Source organism: Echinops telfairi, unplaced genomic scaffold, assembly GCF_000313985.2.
Source record: "Echinops telfairi isolate 266 unplaced genomic scaffold, ASM31398v2 ScPeMD7_7469;HRSCAF=8507_1, whole genome shotgun sequence".
NCBI classification, from domain to species: domain Eukaryota; kingdom Metazoa; phylum Chordata; class Mammalia; order Afrosoricida; family Tenrecidae; genus Echinops; species Echinops telfairi.
In genome coordinates, this window is record NW_022111373.1 from 124,088,327 (window position 1) to 124,102,003 (window position 13,677).

The 13,677-nt window shown below is 38.3% G+C and overlaps 1 pseudogene; it reads right to left on the minus strand.

Annotated features, from left to right (window-relative positions):
• Positions 1-11,099: 11,099 nt before the first annotated feature.
• Positions 11,100-12,573, minus strand: LOC101647994 (annotated as a pseudogene).
• Between the last annotated feature and the right edge of the window lie 1,104 nt (positions 12,574-13,677).

The window sequence follows — 13,677 nt, forward strand, 5'->3', positions numbered from 1 at the left end:
CAGTAAAAAAAACAGGTTCTTTGAAAAGATTAACAGAATTGAAAGATGGTTGACAAACGTAACCAAGCAAAGGAAGGAGCAAACATTAATAGGCAGGATGAGGGATGAAACCGGGGAAATCACAACAGATCTTAGCTAGATTAAAAGGATAATTACAGAGTACTATGAATGTCTGTATTCCAATGAACTCAACAACTTCGAAACAAGTACCTCAACAAATTCATAGCAAAAGAAGAAGTAGATTTGGTTATCAAGACACTGCCAATGTAAAAAACTCCCAGGCCAGACGGCTTCAGAGAATTTTACCAAACACTCAGGGAAGAGCTGACACCAATCCTGCACATACTATTCCATAACATAGAAAAAGACGGCAAACTACTAAACTCATTCTATGCAGCTAGTATAAAACTGATTCCTGAAGTGGGCAAGGATCCCACAAGAATAGAGAACTACAGACTGATATTTCTAATGAACATTGATGCATAAATCCTTAATAAAATGTTGACCAATAGAATAAAAGGTATATAAAACAAATCATCCATCATGACTGCGTGAGATTCATTCCAGAGATGTACGGATGGTTCAACATCTGAAAGTCCACCAACAGTATCCATCAAAATTTCAGGAGAAAAAAAGTAAGAATCACATGATAATAGGCAGTCTTCAAAAACACTTTTCCACATCACAGAGAAAAATATCTCAGGGTCCCGTGGACTCCCAGAAACATGGGGCCCAGTTCTTCCAAAATGACACAAACAGCAACATACCACAACACCCTTAACAAGAAAACAAGAAAGACAAAACACAGCAGCAGAGTGAACGGTGTTCATAGAAGAATCAAACGTGGATCTGCCAAAGACAGAAATCTTCATAAGACTGCTTGGAGTAATACAAGAGATTAGGGAAGCAATGCAGAATAAGCACTCAATGATAGAGGAGATGAAGTCCATGATAGAGAAGATGAAGTCCACACACCAAAGGGAAATATAGGAGCTAATGGATGAGGTAATAGAAGCTAACATGATCATGGATCTCACGCATAGACTAGAAGAGGCATAGATTGTTCCAGTGAGCTCGAGGACAATCAGGCAGACTTTAACAAATAGGAAAGACAGTCAAACAGGATAATCAAAGAGGCAGAAGAAAACCTGAGATCAAGGACCGATGCTATGGACATCCAAAAAACCAACAATATTATACCCCACATTGATAAGGAAAAGTATAAGAATCATGTGATGATATCGATAGACGCAGAAAAACCATTTCACAACATACAACACTCATTCCTAATAAAAACACTCAAGAAGATAGGAAACTACGAAACATCAACAGCCAACATCATAGTCAATGCATAAAAGACAAAAACAATCCCAATGAAAAAGGGGACCAGACAAGGATGCCCCTGGTCCCCACTTAGGTTCAACATCATACTGGAGGTCCTAGCTAACAACATATGATAGTAGAACGATATTAAAGGTATCTCACTGGGAGAGGAGGAGATGAAACTGTCACTCTAAAGCTCCACAATAGGAGTACTGATAGCAATGGAGGAATATGGAAGAGTAGCAGGATACAAGATCAACAAGCAGCCGTCTACTGGGTTGCTGTGTATTTCAGACAAGACCATGGAAGAGGAGCCCCAAAAGGCAGTGCCCTTCCCAACAGCCAAGAACAAATTGAATTATCAAGGGATATATTTAACCAAAATCAACAAAAGACTTATAAAAGGAAAACTACAGGACTCTACTAAAGGTGACCTTCACAAATGGAAGAATATTTCATGCTTGTGGTTTGGAAGACTCAATATAGTAAAGATGTCATTCTTACCCATGGCACTATATATGTTTAATGCTATCCCGATTCAAATGCTAACAACCTTCTTCTAAGAACTGGAAAAACTGACCACCTTTTCATAAGGAGAAGGAAGAAGCCCATAACTAGCAGAGAACATCTCAAGAAGAAGGCCATAGTGGAAAGGTCTGTTTGACCTGACTTTAACACCTATTACACAGCCACAGTGGTCAAAACAGCGTGGTACTGGTGTAATGACAGATACTCAGACCAATGGAAGAGAACAGAAAACCCATAAATGAAACCATCAGCATATAGACAACTGATCTTCGACAAGGGCCTCAAAAGACTCAAGTTGGAGGCAAATTCCCTTTTTAACACGTGGTGTTGGAACAAAGGGATATCCACCTGTAGAGAAAGGAAACAAGATGTTTACCTCACCCCATGTACAAGAACAAACTCAAGGTGGATTACAGACCTAGAAGTAAAACCCCAAACTATCAGGACCTTCAATGAAGTAATCAGGACAAACCTAAGAACGTTGGCTTAGGGAACATATAGCAGATGAAGCCCGGGTGGGGGGAGGGGGGCAGGGCACTAACTCACAGAAGGGGAGAGTATTGGTTATGCCTCCACAGAATTGGGAGTGTGCATACTGACGGCACTATGCCGCACAAAACCTTGAGGACAACGTAACCATGTGGAGAAATGAATGAAAAGATTGGGCTACAGGGCTGGCCCCTATCAAAGCCAAATAGACTCCCTCCCTAGATGTATGTGTGGCAGAGAACAACATTAAACATACAGGTTGGGGAGAAGGGCTGGTATATCATGCCTATATGGAAGCAAACCAAGAAGGAAAAAGAGAAAGGGATGTTTTAGACCCCATATTGGCAAACCAAGCTGGGAGGATGACATCCAAGCATGGGGCTGCTAAGGCACAGAGAGGATTGTAGGGCTGACAGCAGTTCAAGACATGTTGTCCCCTTACTGGAGCATACAGCGACAAAGTACAATATTGGGGACACATGAGGGGGAGGTATTCCTGTCTGAACCCCCTGCAGTGGAGCTAATAAGGAAGGAAAACAAAGTCACAAACCCCTACAGAGCTCCCCCAGATAGACTTCAGGCTAGGAGGGAGAGCTCCCAGAATTCCCCAGGACCAGTGGGGAGATAGTTACAAAAGTCAATGGACAGACCACTGCAGATCCCCTTGCAGAGGGGTCTCAGGGAGGAGACGAGCCAGTCAGGAGGCGATGTAGCAGCGATGAAAAATACAACTTTCCTCTAGTTCCTAAATGCTTCCTCCCCGCCCCGACTACCATGATCTGAATTCTACCTTGCAAGTCTGGCTGGACCAGAGGATGTACACTGGTACAGATAGGAATTGGAAACACAGGGAATCCAGGGCGGATGATCCCTTAAGCACTAGTGGTGTGAGTGGCAATACTGGGAGGGTAGAGGGAGAGTGGGTTGGAAAAAGGGAACCTATTATAAGGAACTATATGTGACCCCCGCCCTGGGGGACAGACAACAGAAAAGTGGGTGAAGGGAGACATCAGGCAGGGCAAGATATGACAAAATAATAATTTATAAATTATCAAGTGCTCATAAGGGAGGGGAGAGCGGGAGGGAGGGGAAAAATGAGGACCTAGTGCCGTGTATATAAGTGGAGAGGAAATGTTTTGAGGATGATGAGGGCAATGAATGTACAAATGTGCTTTACACAATTGATGTGTGTATGGATTGTGATAAGAGTTGTATGAGCCCCTAATAAAATGATTTAAAAAAAAATAAAAAGATTACAACCTCAGAACCCGCCCCCCAAAAAAAAGTCAATGGACAGACGAATTATGTATGATTTTTCTATTTTTTCCCCAATATCTTCTTTTCTTTTTGTTTGGTTTATGTTATTACTGGTTTGCCTACTTATATAAGATAGGCATGGAAAGCAAGCTCGAGGAGAAAGCTATGGGACCATAGGTCCTGGAGGGCCTTGCGGGGAGAAGGAGGTGGGTGAAGGGAGTGGTGAGCAAACAACGCCATAGACAGGGCCACAACTAGGGAATTAAAATCAACAACAAAGAGAACATAGAGATCCTGTGGGTGTTGGAGCAACAGCAATCTAGCTGAGAGAAATTACTGAGAGGTGGAAGTAAGGGGAAATGTGATGGTGGGGCAGAGGAAGGTGAAAGGAAACAGAGGAAGAATCTAGGAAGCAAAGCTATAGATAGAGATACAAGCATAAGTGAGTACATATGTAAATACTTTAATGCATAAAAATAGAGTACTTGCCTATGTACATATATTTTTATGTCAATACACTGAGGTAGTCGATGGACTTTGGGCCTCTGATCATTCCCTCCCTCAAAACAAGAACACTTTGTTTTAAGAAACTGACATTCTGTGATACTCATCCTCCTGGCACAATTACTGAAGACAAAATGTGTACACAAGCAAATGTGGTGAAGAAAGATGATGGTGCCTGGATATAAAAAGATATAGCATCTGGGGTCTTAAAAGCTTGAAGCCAAAGAAGTGGCCATCTAGCAGGGGATTCACAAAGTCCAGATAGAAGAAGCACACCAGCCTGTGTGATCATGAGGTGTTGATGGGAACAGGCATCAGAAGATCAAAAATAAACAATCTCATTGAGGTGAAGGAGAAGGATAAAAATATTACCAGAGCTAATCTGGGGATAATTGGACATTCCTGCTCAGAGGGGCTGCATGAAAGAGAAGATACATCCAGTGGACAGTTTAGCACTGACGAGACACAGAACACTTCTCTGGTTCTTTAATCCTTCCTCCCCCCATTATTATGATCTCAGTCCTACCTCCTAAATCCTGCTAGACCAGTGTACATACACCAGTACACACAAGAACTTTCAATACACAGAATTCAGGATACACAACCCCCCTTAGAAACAGTAATGGGAGTAATGATTCCAGGATGGTGGAATGGGTGAAGGGTGAATGGATAGCAATGATGGTGATATAACACTCCTTGAGGAGACGAATACCAGGCGATTATGTGAAGAGATAGTATGGGTGGTGTAAGATATATATAAATAATAATATAAGAATACATACTATATACAGGTGTGTTACTCTTGGTAGAATAGGGAAACAAATTCATAGAGACTCATATGTGTATAAGGAAGAGATTTATATACAAGACCAATTGAACATTGAGAAAAACACCCCAGCCCAGTCCAGATCAAGTCCATAATTCTGACATTAGCCCATATGTCTGCCATCAATCTATGAAGTCCTCTTCAGACTCATGAAACACATGCAATGATGCCAAATGTGGGAAGATCACAGGCCATTGGGTGGAAAGTCTTGTAGATCAAGTGGCATAGTAAGCATCTCAGCACTAGCAGGGATCTCCATATGGTTTCTCCAGGTCCAGGGTTCTGACTGCATCAGGGTACATTCATGTGTCTTCTGCTCAGGGATGTCTTGCACGGAGTGAGCAGAGAGAGAGTCTCCCTCCTTCAGGAAGGAATACAGGAATTCCCAGAATTCTCAGGAGAAGGCCATGCTCACAAAGGCCTCATTGGCTATGACCTGATTAACAGACTAGACTCCACCCCTTCACTCATAATTCTCTCAAATTAACACCAGATTATGTAACTACCACAAAAGAGTTCAGGGGATAAGATGGGAGAGGAAGGGAATAAAGAAGAGTTGGTATCAAAGGGCTCAAGGAGAAAAATAATGTTTCCAAATAGTTGATGTGTTTCTGCTTGATATAATAGATTGTTATAATATATATTAGAGCACCCAATAAAATGATTTCTTAATTTTAAAAAAGATATAAATTCTGAACAAGTTTAAATTAATAAATTGACATTTATTAATTTATTAAATTGACATTTATTAATTTATTAAGCCAGGATTCACTCAGATTCAAATCAGAAGGCAGCATTCTGTGTCTTTGCCTTCGTTTTGCTTTCCTGAATTCGTATGCACTGACATTGATTGGGAAGCGTAACTTTGAGGACAGAAATTTCAAGAAAATAAAAAACTGAAGAAAAGATTGAACTAATCTTTTGGGTGAGCATAATCCTCTCGCAGTAAATCTGAATAAAGGATGAAAGCCAAACGCTACTACAGAATTGATTCATATTCATAGTGACCCTGTACGACAGGATAAACTGTCCCTATGGGTTTCCCAGACTAAGTCTTTGTAGAAGAATAAAGTCTAATTTTTCTCCCAAATAAACCACTAACTAGCTTGCAGTTCTTGCATGTCTCTAGCAATTGTTTGCCGTACTAACAATGGTGATGTCATGCCTGTATTAATTTCTTTTACTCTTATCACATGGCATTGATACCAATTTCATAGTGACATTGTACTCATTGTGCAGAGCAGCAGCCAGACCATGTGAAATACCTTGCAAGTATAAATGGATAATGCGCAATCCAATCTTGTGTTCTGTTAATGATCATTGTTGGTACTTAATTCAACCTGTATCATTTCAGCAGTGTTTGTTTCATTTTTCTTCAATTCTTTATTTTCTTGAAATTTCTGCCGTCAGAGTCACACTTCCCAATACGAATTCAGGAAAGTAAAATCAAGGCAAAGAAACAGAATGTTACCTGCTGATTTGAACTTGAATGAAACCTGGCTTAATAAATTAATAAATGTCAATAAGGATTATGATACTAAATTTGGGAAGGATTGGTTAGTCATGGAGGAAGAGTAAAGAAAGAAACTCACAAAATTTCACAAAGAAATTTTAGCAGTATACAAACAAGTACTTGAAGTATCCTAAACCCATCTGTAAGACCATCTGACCATGTTAAGCTCTTCTAATTATGATTTGGCTTCCTCTAATTATGACAGCAGGGAGAAAGCACAATACACTTGCTAAAAAACTGCATTATCCATGAGAGTTACAGTTTCATCAATAATGAAGAGAACAGAATCTCTGACCTAAATGTATCAGTTTAGCTCTTCCACTTAATATGTTGTGTCTCTGAAGGGGGGCCTGCTTTATTGTACTTACAGAAATCATGGAACTTTTATTTCAGGGACCAAGTCCTATAATATCATACTTACTCTTAGAGATATAATTTAGTTGAGTCATAATAATGTTTTCATCTAATGTCAGAATCTTCCATTTTATTTCCTTAAAACTTAGAAGTCCTGCTTGTACCAGCGTCTGAAGTCTCCTTGAGAAAACAGGTGCTGTCAGAAGCTAACTTAATTAAGTATGTTTGTTCAAACATAGTAAAATTAAATCAAGTAAATGTATATATACCTCTCTTTACCTTGTCTACTATTTTAAGAGGAGACAAAGGTGGGAGGAGAGAGAGTGACTCCTTGGCGTACATCTGTTTGAAACACAAGGTCTTTTGAGGTTCACTTTGCTCAGCAGTGCTACACAGTTTCCACAGCCAGTACTGTTAACACAGACCTCCAAAACAGTTGGGTACTGGATAAACTCTGCCTTCTCATTATGTGCGTATGGAAGCTTTTTGCCAAGGATATATTGATGCTGTATATAATAGTTTACTGATATTAGATATGAGGCCCAATCCCATTGTCCTTAGTCAGTAGAGATTCTGACTTGTAAATTCCACTCTGAAGTTAGCTACAGGATTAGAATAAGGTGGGAATGTCACCCCAAATCACACCCTTGTCAGCAGGTTTTTACATATATTGCCTCTTTTAACCCTTCTCCTATCCATAGAAATTTCTCTTTTCCAATTGTATGTAGATCTATGACTAAGGTTATTCTTTGCATGCTGCTGCTTTAAGACAAAAGTAATTTAAAACTTATTTTTAAATTTATTATTAATTGGGAGTTAATACATATATTACATCATTCCATAGTTCAATCATGCCAAGCAGTATTTTATAATTGATACCACAGTTTCCAAACATTCTTTTCCTTCCTGGACTCCTTGATATTGTCTCCCTTTTGTGCCCCCCTATCCACACCCCACCGCCTACCTGAAACTCCTATTCTACTTGCTGTCCCTATAGGTTCCCTATAGGTTTCATATACCAAAAAATAGAAAAAAAACATATAATACATCTTGAAGAGGGTGACCCCAATGACATAACACCCTTGAGATAAAATATGAACAAACAACAAACAAAACAAAACAACACAAAAATGCAGAAAATATTGAAAACCAGATCAGGTCCAGTGTGCATCAGAGGGAGGGATCAATTGACAAAGTTTTAACTTTCAAAACAAAAGCTAATTTTTGTCACTACCTTCTTTTGATTGAGCAGTCTATAAAAAGAAATGTATTTCTTATTCAGTGAGGGCATTAATCTTTTCTTTTCTATAAACTCTGATCGGCTGAATGTTTTTCTCAATAACCACATAATTTTTTTCATGCCATCATACTTTAGTGTCTGAAATGATTAGCCCAAGTGGTGCTGTGGTTCAGTGGTCCACTGCTCATTTAAAGGGTGATTCTTTGAACCCAGGAGCTGCTGCTTCATGAGAGAAAGATGTGGCAGTCTGCATACATAAAGGTGAAAACTTTGGAGACCTTATGAGACACTGTTCTCAGATGATCAGTATAGGGCAGATTGGTCATTGAGTTTTATGTACTCATTTCATTAAATGATTGTATCCTCTTCTCTTTTAACCTATTGAAATACGGATTATGTCTCTGCTGCTTCATTGAAATTATTTTAGTAAGATGAGCTTAAGCTTCATAACTGACAATTCTAATGAAGTATACTTTATAACAAACAGCATTTTCCCTTTGTTTTCTTAAAATATTTCTTCCATTACTTTAGTAATATGAAATATGCAATTAATATTTATGGACCACCCATTACTTCCAGACTCTAATAATATAAAAGTGAATGGCACATCATCTCTAAACTCAAAGATGTAGTTCTCAAAATGAAAATAAGCAATGATAAATATTATCCCACGATAAAGAAATTGGAGTGTTTTTGTCTATGTTCATCCAAGAAAATATGTTGCGTGCCTATCCTGCCAACTAACAGATAAGGGCAATAGATGCCAACTACAATAGTAGAAATATAATCAGTATTCAGTGAGATAAAAAAGATTTATTAATCAACATAGCTCAGTTTATTGACATGCAGAAATGGTGATTGGGATAAAGCTTTAGCTGAATCCACATATGACTTGTGGAATTATTGTGGCAACTTTCCTCAAATCTACAGGTCTGGATATTTGAATTTACGTAACAGGAAAGATATCATTGAAATTGGATGTAATTATTTTCACCAAAGTCTCACCTCTTATGATTGTTATGAATTGAATTATATCCCTGAAAAGTATGTGTTGTAAATCCTGACCTCTATACTTTTAATTATAACTGAATGTGAGCATACATTTTTATTATGCTAATGAGATGGTATTATTGTGGCATATGTCTGAAATCATTCTCTTTTGAAATATGAAAGAAGTTAAACTAGCAAATGAGAGAGCGGCGATAAGAGAGATGTCACACCATGTGATGAGTACCAAGGGGACAAAGGAAGAAGGTTCTTCCTCCAGAGCCAATATGGAAAGTCTTCCGCTAGAGTTGGTGCTCTGAATTCAGATTTCTGGCCTCTTAAACTTGAGAACATTTATTTTTGCTTCTTAATGCTCCCCACGTGTGGTATTCTGGTGCTAGAAATACTGCATAACCAGGGTAAATGAGCATCCACTCAACTCACTGTCCCGCTAGTCCGTGCTGACTCATGGAGACCCTATAGGACAAGGTACAACTGCCCCTGTTAAGCTTCCAAGACTGTAAGGAGTAGAAACCCCATGGAGTAGCTTGGTGATTCTGAAGTGTTGATCTTGTAGATGCTGGAATCTACCAGATGGCAATGAGTCTGCTTTTTTAGAGACCCGATTTGGCATAATATTTTAAACTAGTGTTTTAACACTTAAGAAATGGTCTCTTTAAACTGTTTTGCATGCATCACATAACCTTTCTCTCTTTCTTCCCCAGATAAACAATTAGCTTCATGATCTCTTCCCCAATACTCAGATACTGAGTCCAGATGCTTTAAATACTGTACAGAAATATTGTCCTTGTCCTAGATTCTTAGCATGTCTTTCTGCTACTATTCCTCTTATCAAGGCAGCTGAGTTACAAAAATAAATCCTATGATAGCTGAGTTAAGATGCTATGTCAGCTTAGGACTTACAGATATCCACTTTCAAAGTGTATTGACTGAGGCTAAATCTCTTCTCTGAAGTGAAAGCATTGGGAAATGCAATTATAAAGGAAGTAGAGAGAAACATTTGTTTACTCACCAGTGTAAGCTAGAATTGTTGCTTTCAGAGATAAGCACCTAATTCTTGAATTATTAAGTCACTTGTAAAAGACATTAAACAGAAAACATTGCAGTAATCTTTATTTAAGCTACTAATATTTGCTATATAAAATAGTAAGTTTGAGGGGGAAAATCAAGTAGCAATAATGGAACTGATAGTGCGACCTCCCTCCGCCCCACCCTGATCAACATTCTGGGAAAAGATTAAAGTAGAAACACAGAAACAAGAAGATGAAGAAAATATATTATATGAAAAACAAACAGAGAAATTGTGCTTGATCTCACCTAAGTATGTCATATCATACTTGAGTCACCTTCATTTTAATATTGCTCTTTTTGCCCTTATTACCAGACCCTCTCCTAACATCCCATAATGTTCCAATAAGTTGTGGCAATCAAAGATGATTTCACATAGTATGAGCTCAGACGTCCATTTTCAGGCATCTGTCCACTGTTACTGTAAAAAGTAAATTAATACGTTATCAATTCTCCAGAAAATTTGAATTTCAATACCTTGGATATTTTTTAAACTTGCAAGAATTGAACTTTATATTGGTCATTCATGCTTAAAAAATGTTTATTCCAAACAGTATTTATAAGTAATTCTCATAAATGTTATAAAATATAATAAGAGATTCAAAGGATATAATAGGTTACTCTGTCATTAATTATTAATATAAAGTTCAATAACTGTATTATCATCATAGAAAAAAATTTTTTTCACACATCTCCAACCGATTTGTTTATTTTTTTTTGGAAAGGAATGAATTGTGAGGAAAGAAAAATAAACATGAGGCAGGGAAAAGTATGGAATAGAAAATAAATACAAATGTAAGCCGTTCTGCTAATTGCTTTATAACCACAAAGGAGTACAGAGGTGGTCGAGTACCAAACAACACAACAAAGGTTCAAAGATGGAGGTGTTCCCTTAGCAAGGCTGAAGATTCCAGTCTCTGGTGTTTGGAATTTAGGCGGCAGTCCTTGGTTTTGGACGGATCCGTGGGTGTGTGGGCACAATTCAGGCTTTAACCAGATTTGAACAGGAGGACGGCCACTTGGCCCAGGTAGAAGTAGATGAAGGGCTTAGTTTCATGTGTCACATAACTACCAAAGTTTCTGCCCACAATGCAGTGCCAGGTGGGATGGTACTTCTTGTCAAACTCCTTCTTGATGGGCGCCACAATGTCCTTCTCTATGTTGTATTTCTCCAGCCCCTGAGTCGAGCACTCCACCGGTCCTGTTGCATCTCCTCCGACCTGTCCATATTTTTGATCAGGGCCTTTCGGTTGCACAAGGTCACTGTGAAGCGCGGACTAGCCGACTGTGTCGGTCCTGGGGCAGGGGGTTAGAACGGCTACCGAAGCCGTGGCGCATCTGATCACAGAAAAATTTAGTTAATAAAAATATCAAAATGTGAAGTTTTTCGCAACATATCCTTTATTTAGGCTCATCCATTTTAGAAAGTGATGTTTTCTCTCTCTAATATTTCTGTGGAGAATCCAATCCTCTTTCATTTACACCCTGCTTGGTTGGGGAACAGTAATAAATCTGAAGGGTCAAGATCAGGGTTGTAGGATTGATGGGATAAGGGTCCCAAACGCAAACAAACAAACAAATAGCAGACTAACAAAACAAAACAAAATAATTTTGGTGAAACTAGTACTGCCCTGGAAATACATGTAAGTGCATTCTCATGGAGGTAAAAGTAATTCTTGGTGCAAATTCTCTGGCCATTTTTTTCCAAAATGCGGTTTTCCATTTTCTTAAAACTTTCTCATAATAAGTCCCATCATAATCGTGTGTCCTTTGAGAAAATATATCCAGGTTGCACCTTTGGAAGTCTCCTAAAAAGCCGTCAACATAAACTTCTGAGCTAACCTCCTTGCCTTGCCATGAACTGGCACACTAGAGTCCCTCAGAAGCCACAGTTGTAATTGGGCCCTGTGTTTTGAAGGCCCTCTAATTAGCCTAGGACAGTATATTGCTGAGATAACTTGTATGGGTCAGTCACTAATTGCAAAGACCTGTTTAATTTTCTTTCTTTCTTTCTTTTTTTTTTTTGGTGATAACCCATACATATAAGAACTGGAACTCTAGAAGCAATACTTTTTGACTAACTCTGATATCATCTATGGAAGTAGCATGGAATTCTTGAGAAGCCTATTGTCTACTCAGTTTGCTCATCACTAGCATATTTTAGAAATGTGATATTTCTTTTGTACACCTACTTCATATTTATGAACTATGAAGTATAACCAACATTTCACACTTATGACAATAATAAAAATGGACGATTAGATTATTTTTTTTCTTTTTTTCGATTAGATTATTTTTACACATTAAAATTGTGCAGTGGCAGGAATGCGTAACAGTGTCAAGTGAATGTAAGATAGTCTATAATGGTTGTGATGGCTAGATTTTATGTCGACTTCCACCTGTGTGGAAAGTAGGAGTGGCGTTCTCCTTGTCAATCAGGTCTGATAATACTTCCTTGAGCATGTTGCCTTTTTATAAAAGAGCTGCTGAGAATCTCTCTCCTACTTACCTCTTTTTACCTTCCTACTTACTTGGATTCTGCATTGGGCTCTAAGGCTGGGGCCAAAGCCCCCTGTGGCCTGCCTTCTCCGGAAGTTGGCATAATACTACAATGAGCTACTGGACTTTGGATCTGTGTGACTCTACACACTCTGATTTCTTGCTTCATCCACTAACAGTTGGGTGAGTCTGAAGGGGCTTTCAGCTAGCATCAGACCCATGGACATGAGTTGGACTGGGCGAGGCTGCTTTCTTGATAAAATTTCTTTCTCTCTCTCTTTTCTTTTTCTATATGATATCACACAACAGTTTTATTGGTATGTAATTCACATGTCATACAATTCAATAGTTCAATCCCATCGAGAAGAATTGTTTTAGAACATTTAAAACATTGAGTTTTAGAACATTTACTTCATTCTTGTACTCCTCAATGTTTATTCCTCATTTCCCCTCAACCTCCTCCACCACACCCCCAAGGAACCATTAAGTCAGTTAGCGTCTCTATAGATTTACCTACCCTGGATTTAATACAGTGGAAACAGAAAGAAAAAAAATGGAAAAAAAACCCAGCAACTAAAAAACCAAAGTAAAATGGATAAAAACTTCAATTAAAAATAAAGCAGAAAGCATTAAAAGCTAGAACAAATGTAAGTGGATCAATAGGAATATCAAATGATAGGGTGCTAAATCATATAGTCTCTGGTTTTGTTTCTCTAGAAAGCTCATCAGAACACAATAGTTATTTAAAGTGATGTATCAATCATCCCCTACTATGGTTGGTTGAGTCATCGTCTGAGACACTTGGCAATTAGGTAAAGACACAGTTGGTATTGCTATTCTCCATTGTTTGATGTGATATGGTAACCTTCATTTTTTAATAATGCTGATTTTCATGTTAACATCTTGATCTATTGAACCCAACCATGTCCACAACTGAATGTACTAGTATATGAAATAATATATTTTAACATTATAAAATTACGTATAAGAAGAGATAGAAAAATATAACAGTTATATATATTACAAGCACATTGAATTACTGTATTTCATTTTTATTTATTGAAAAAA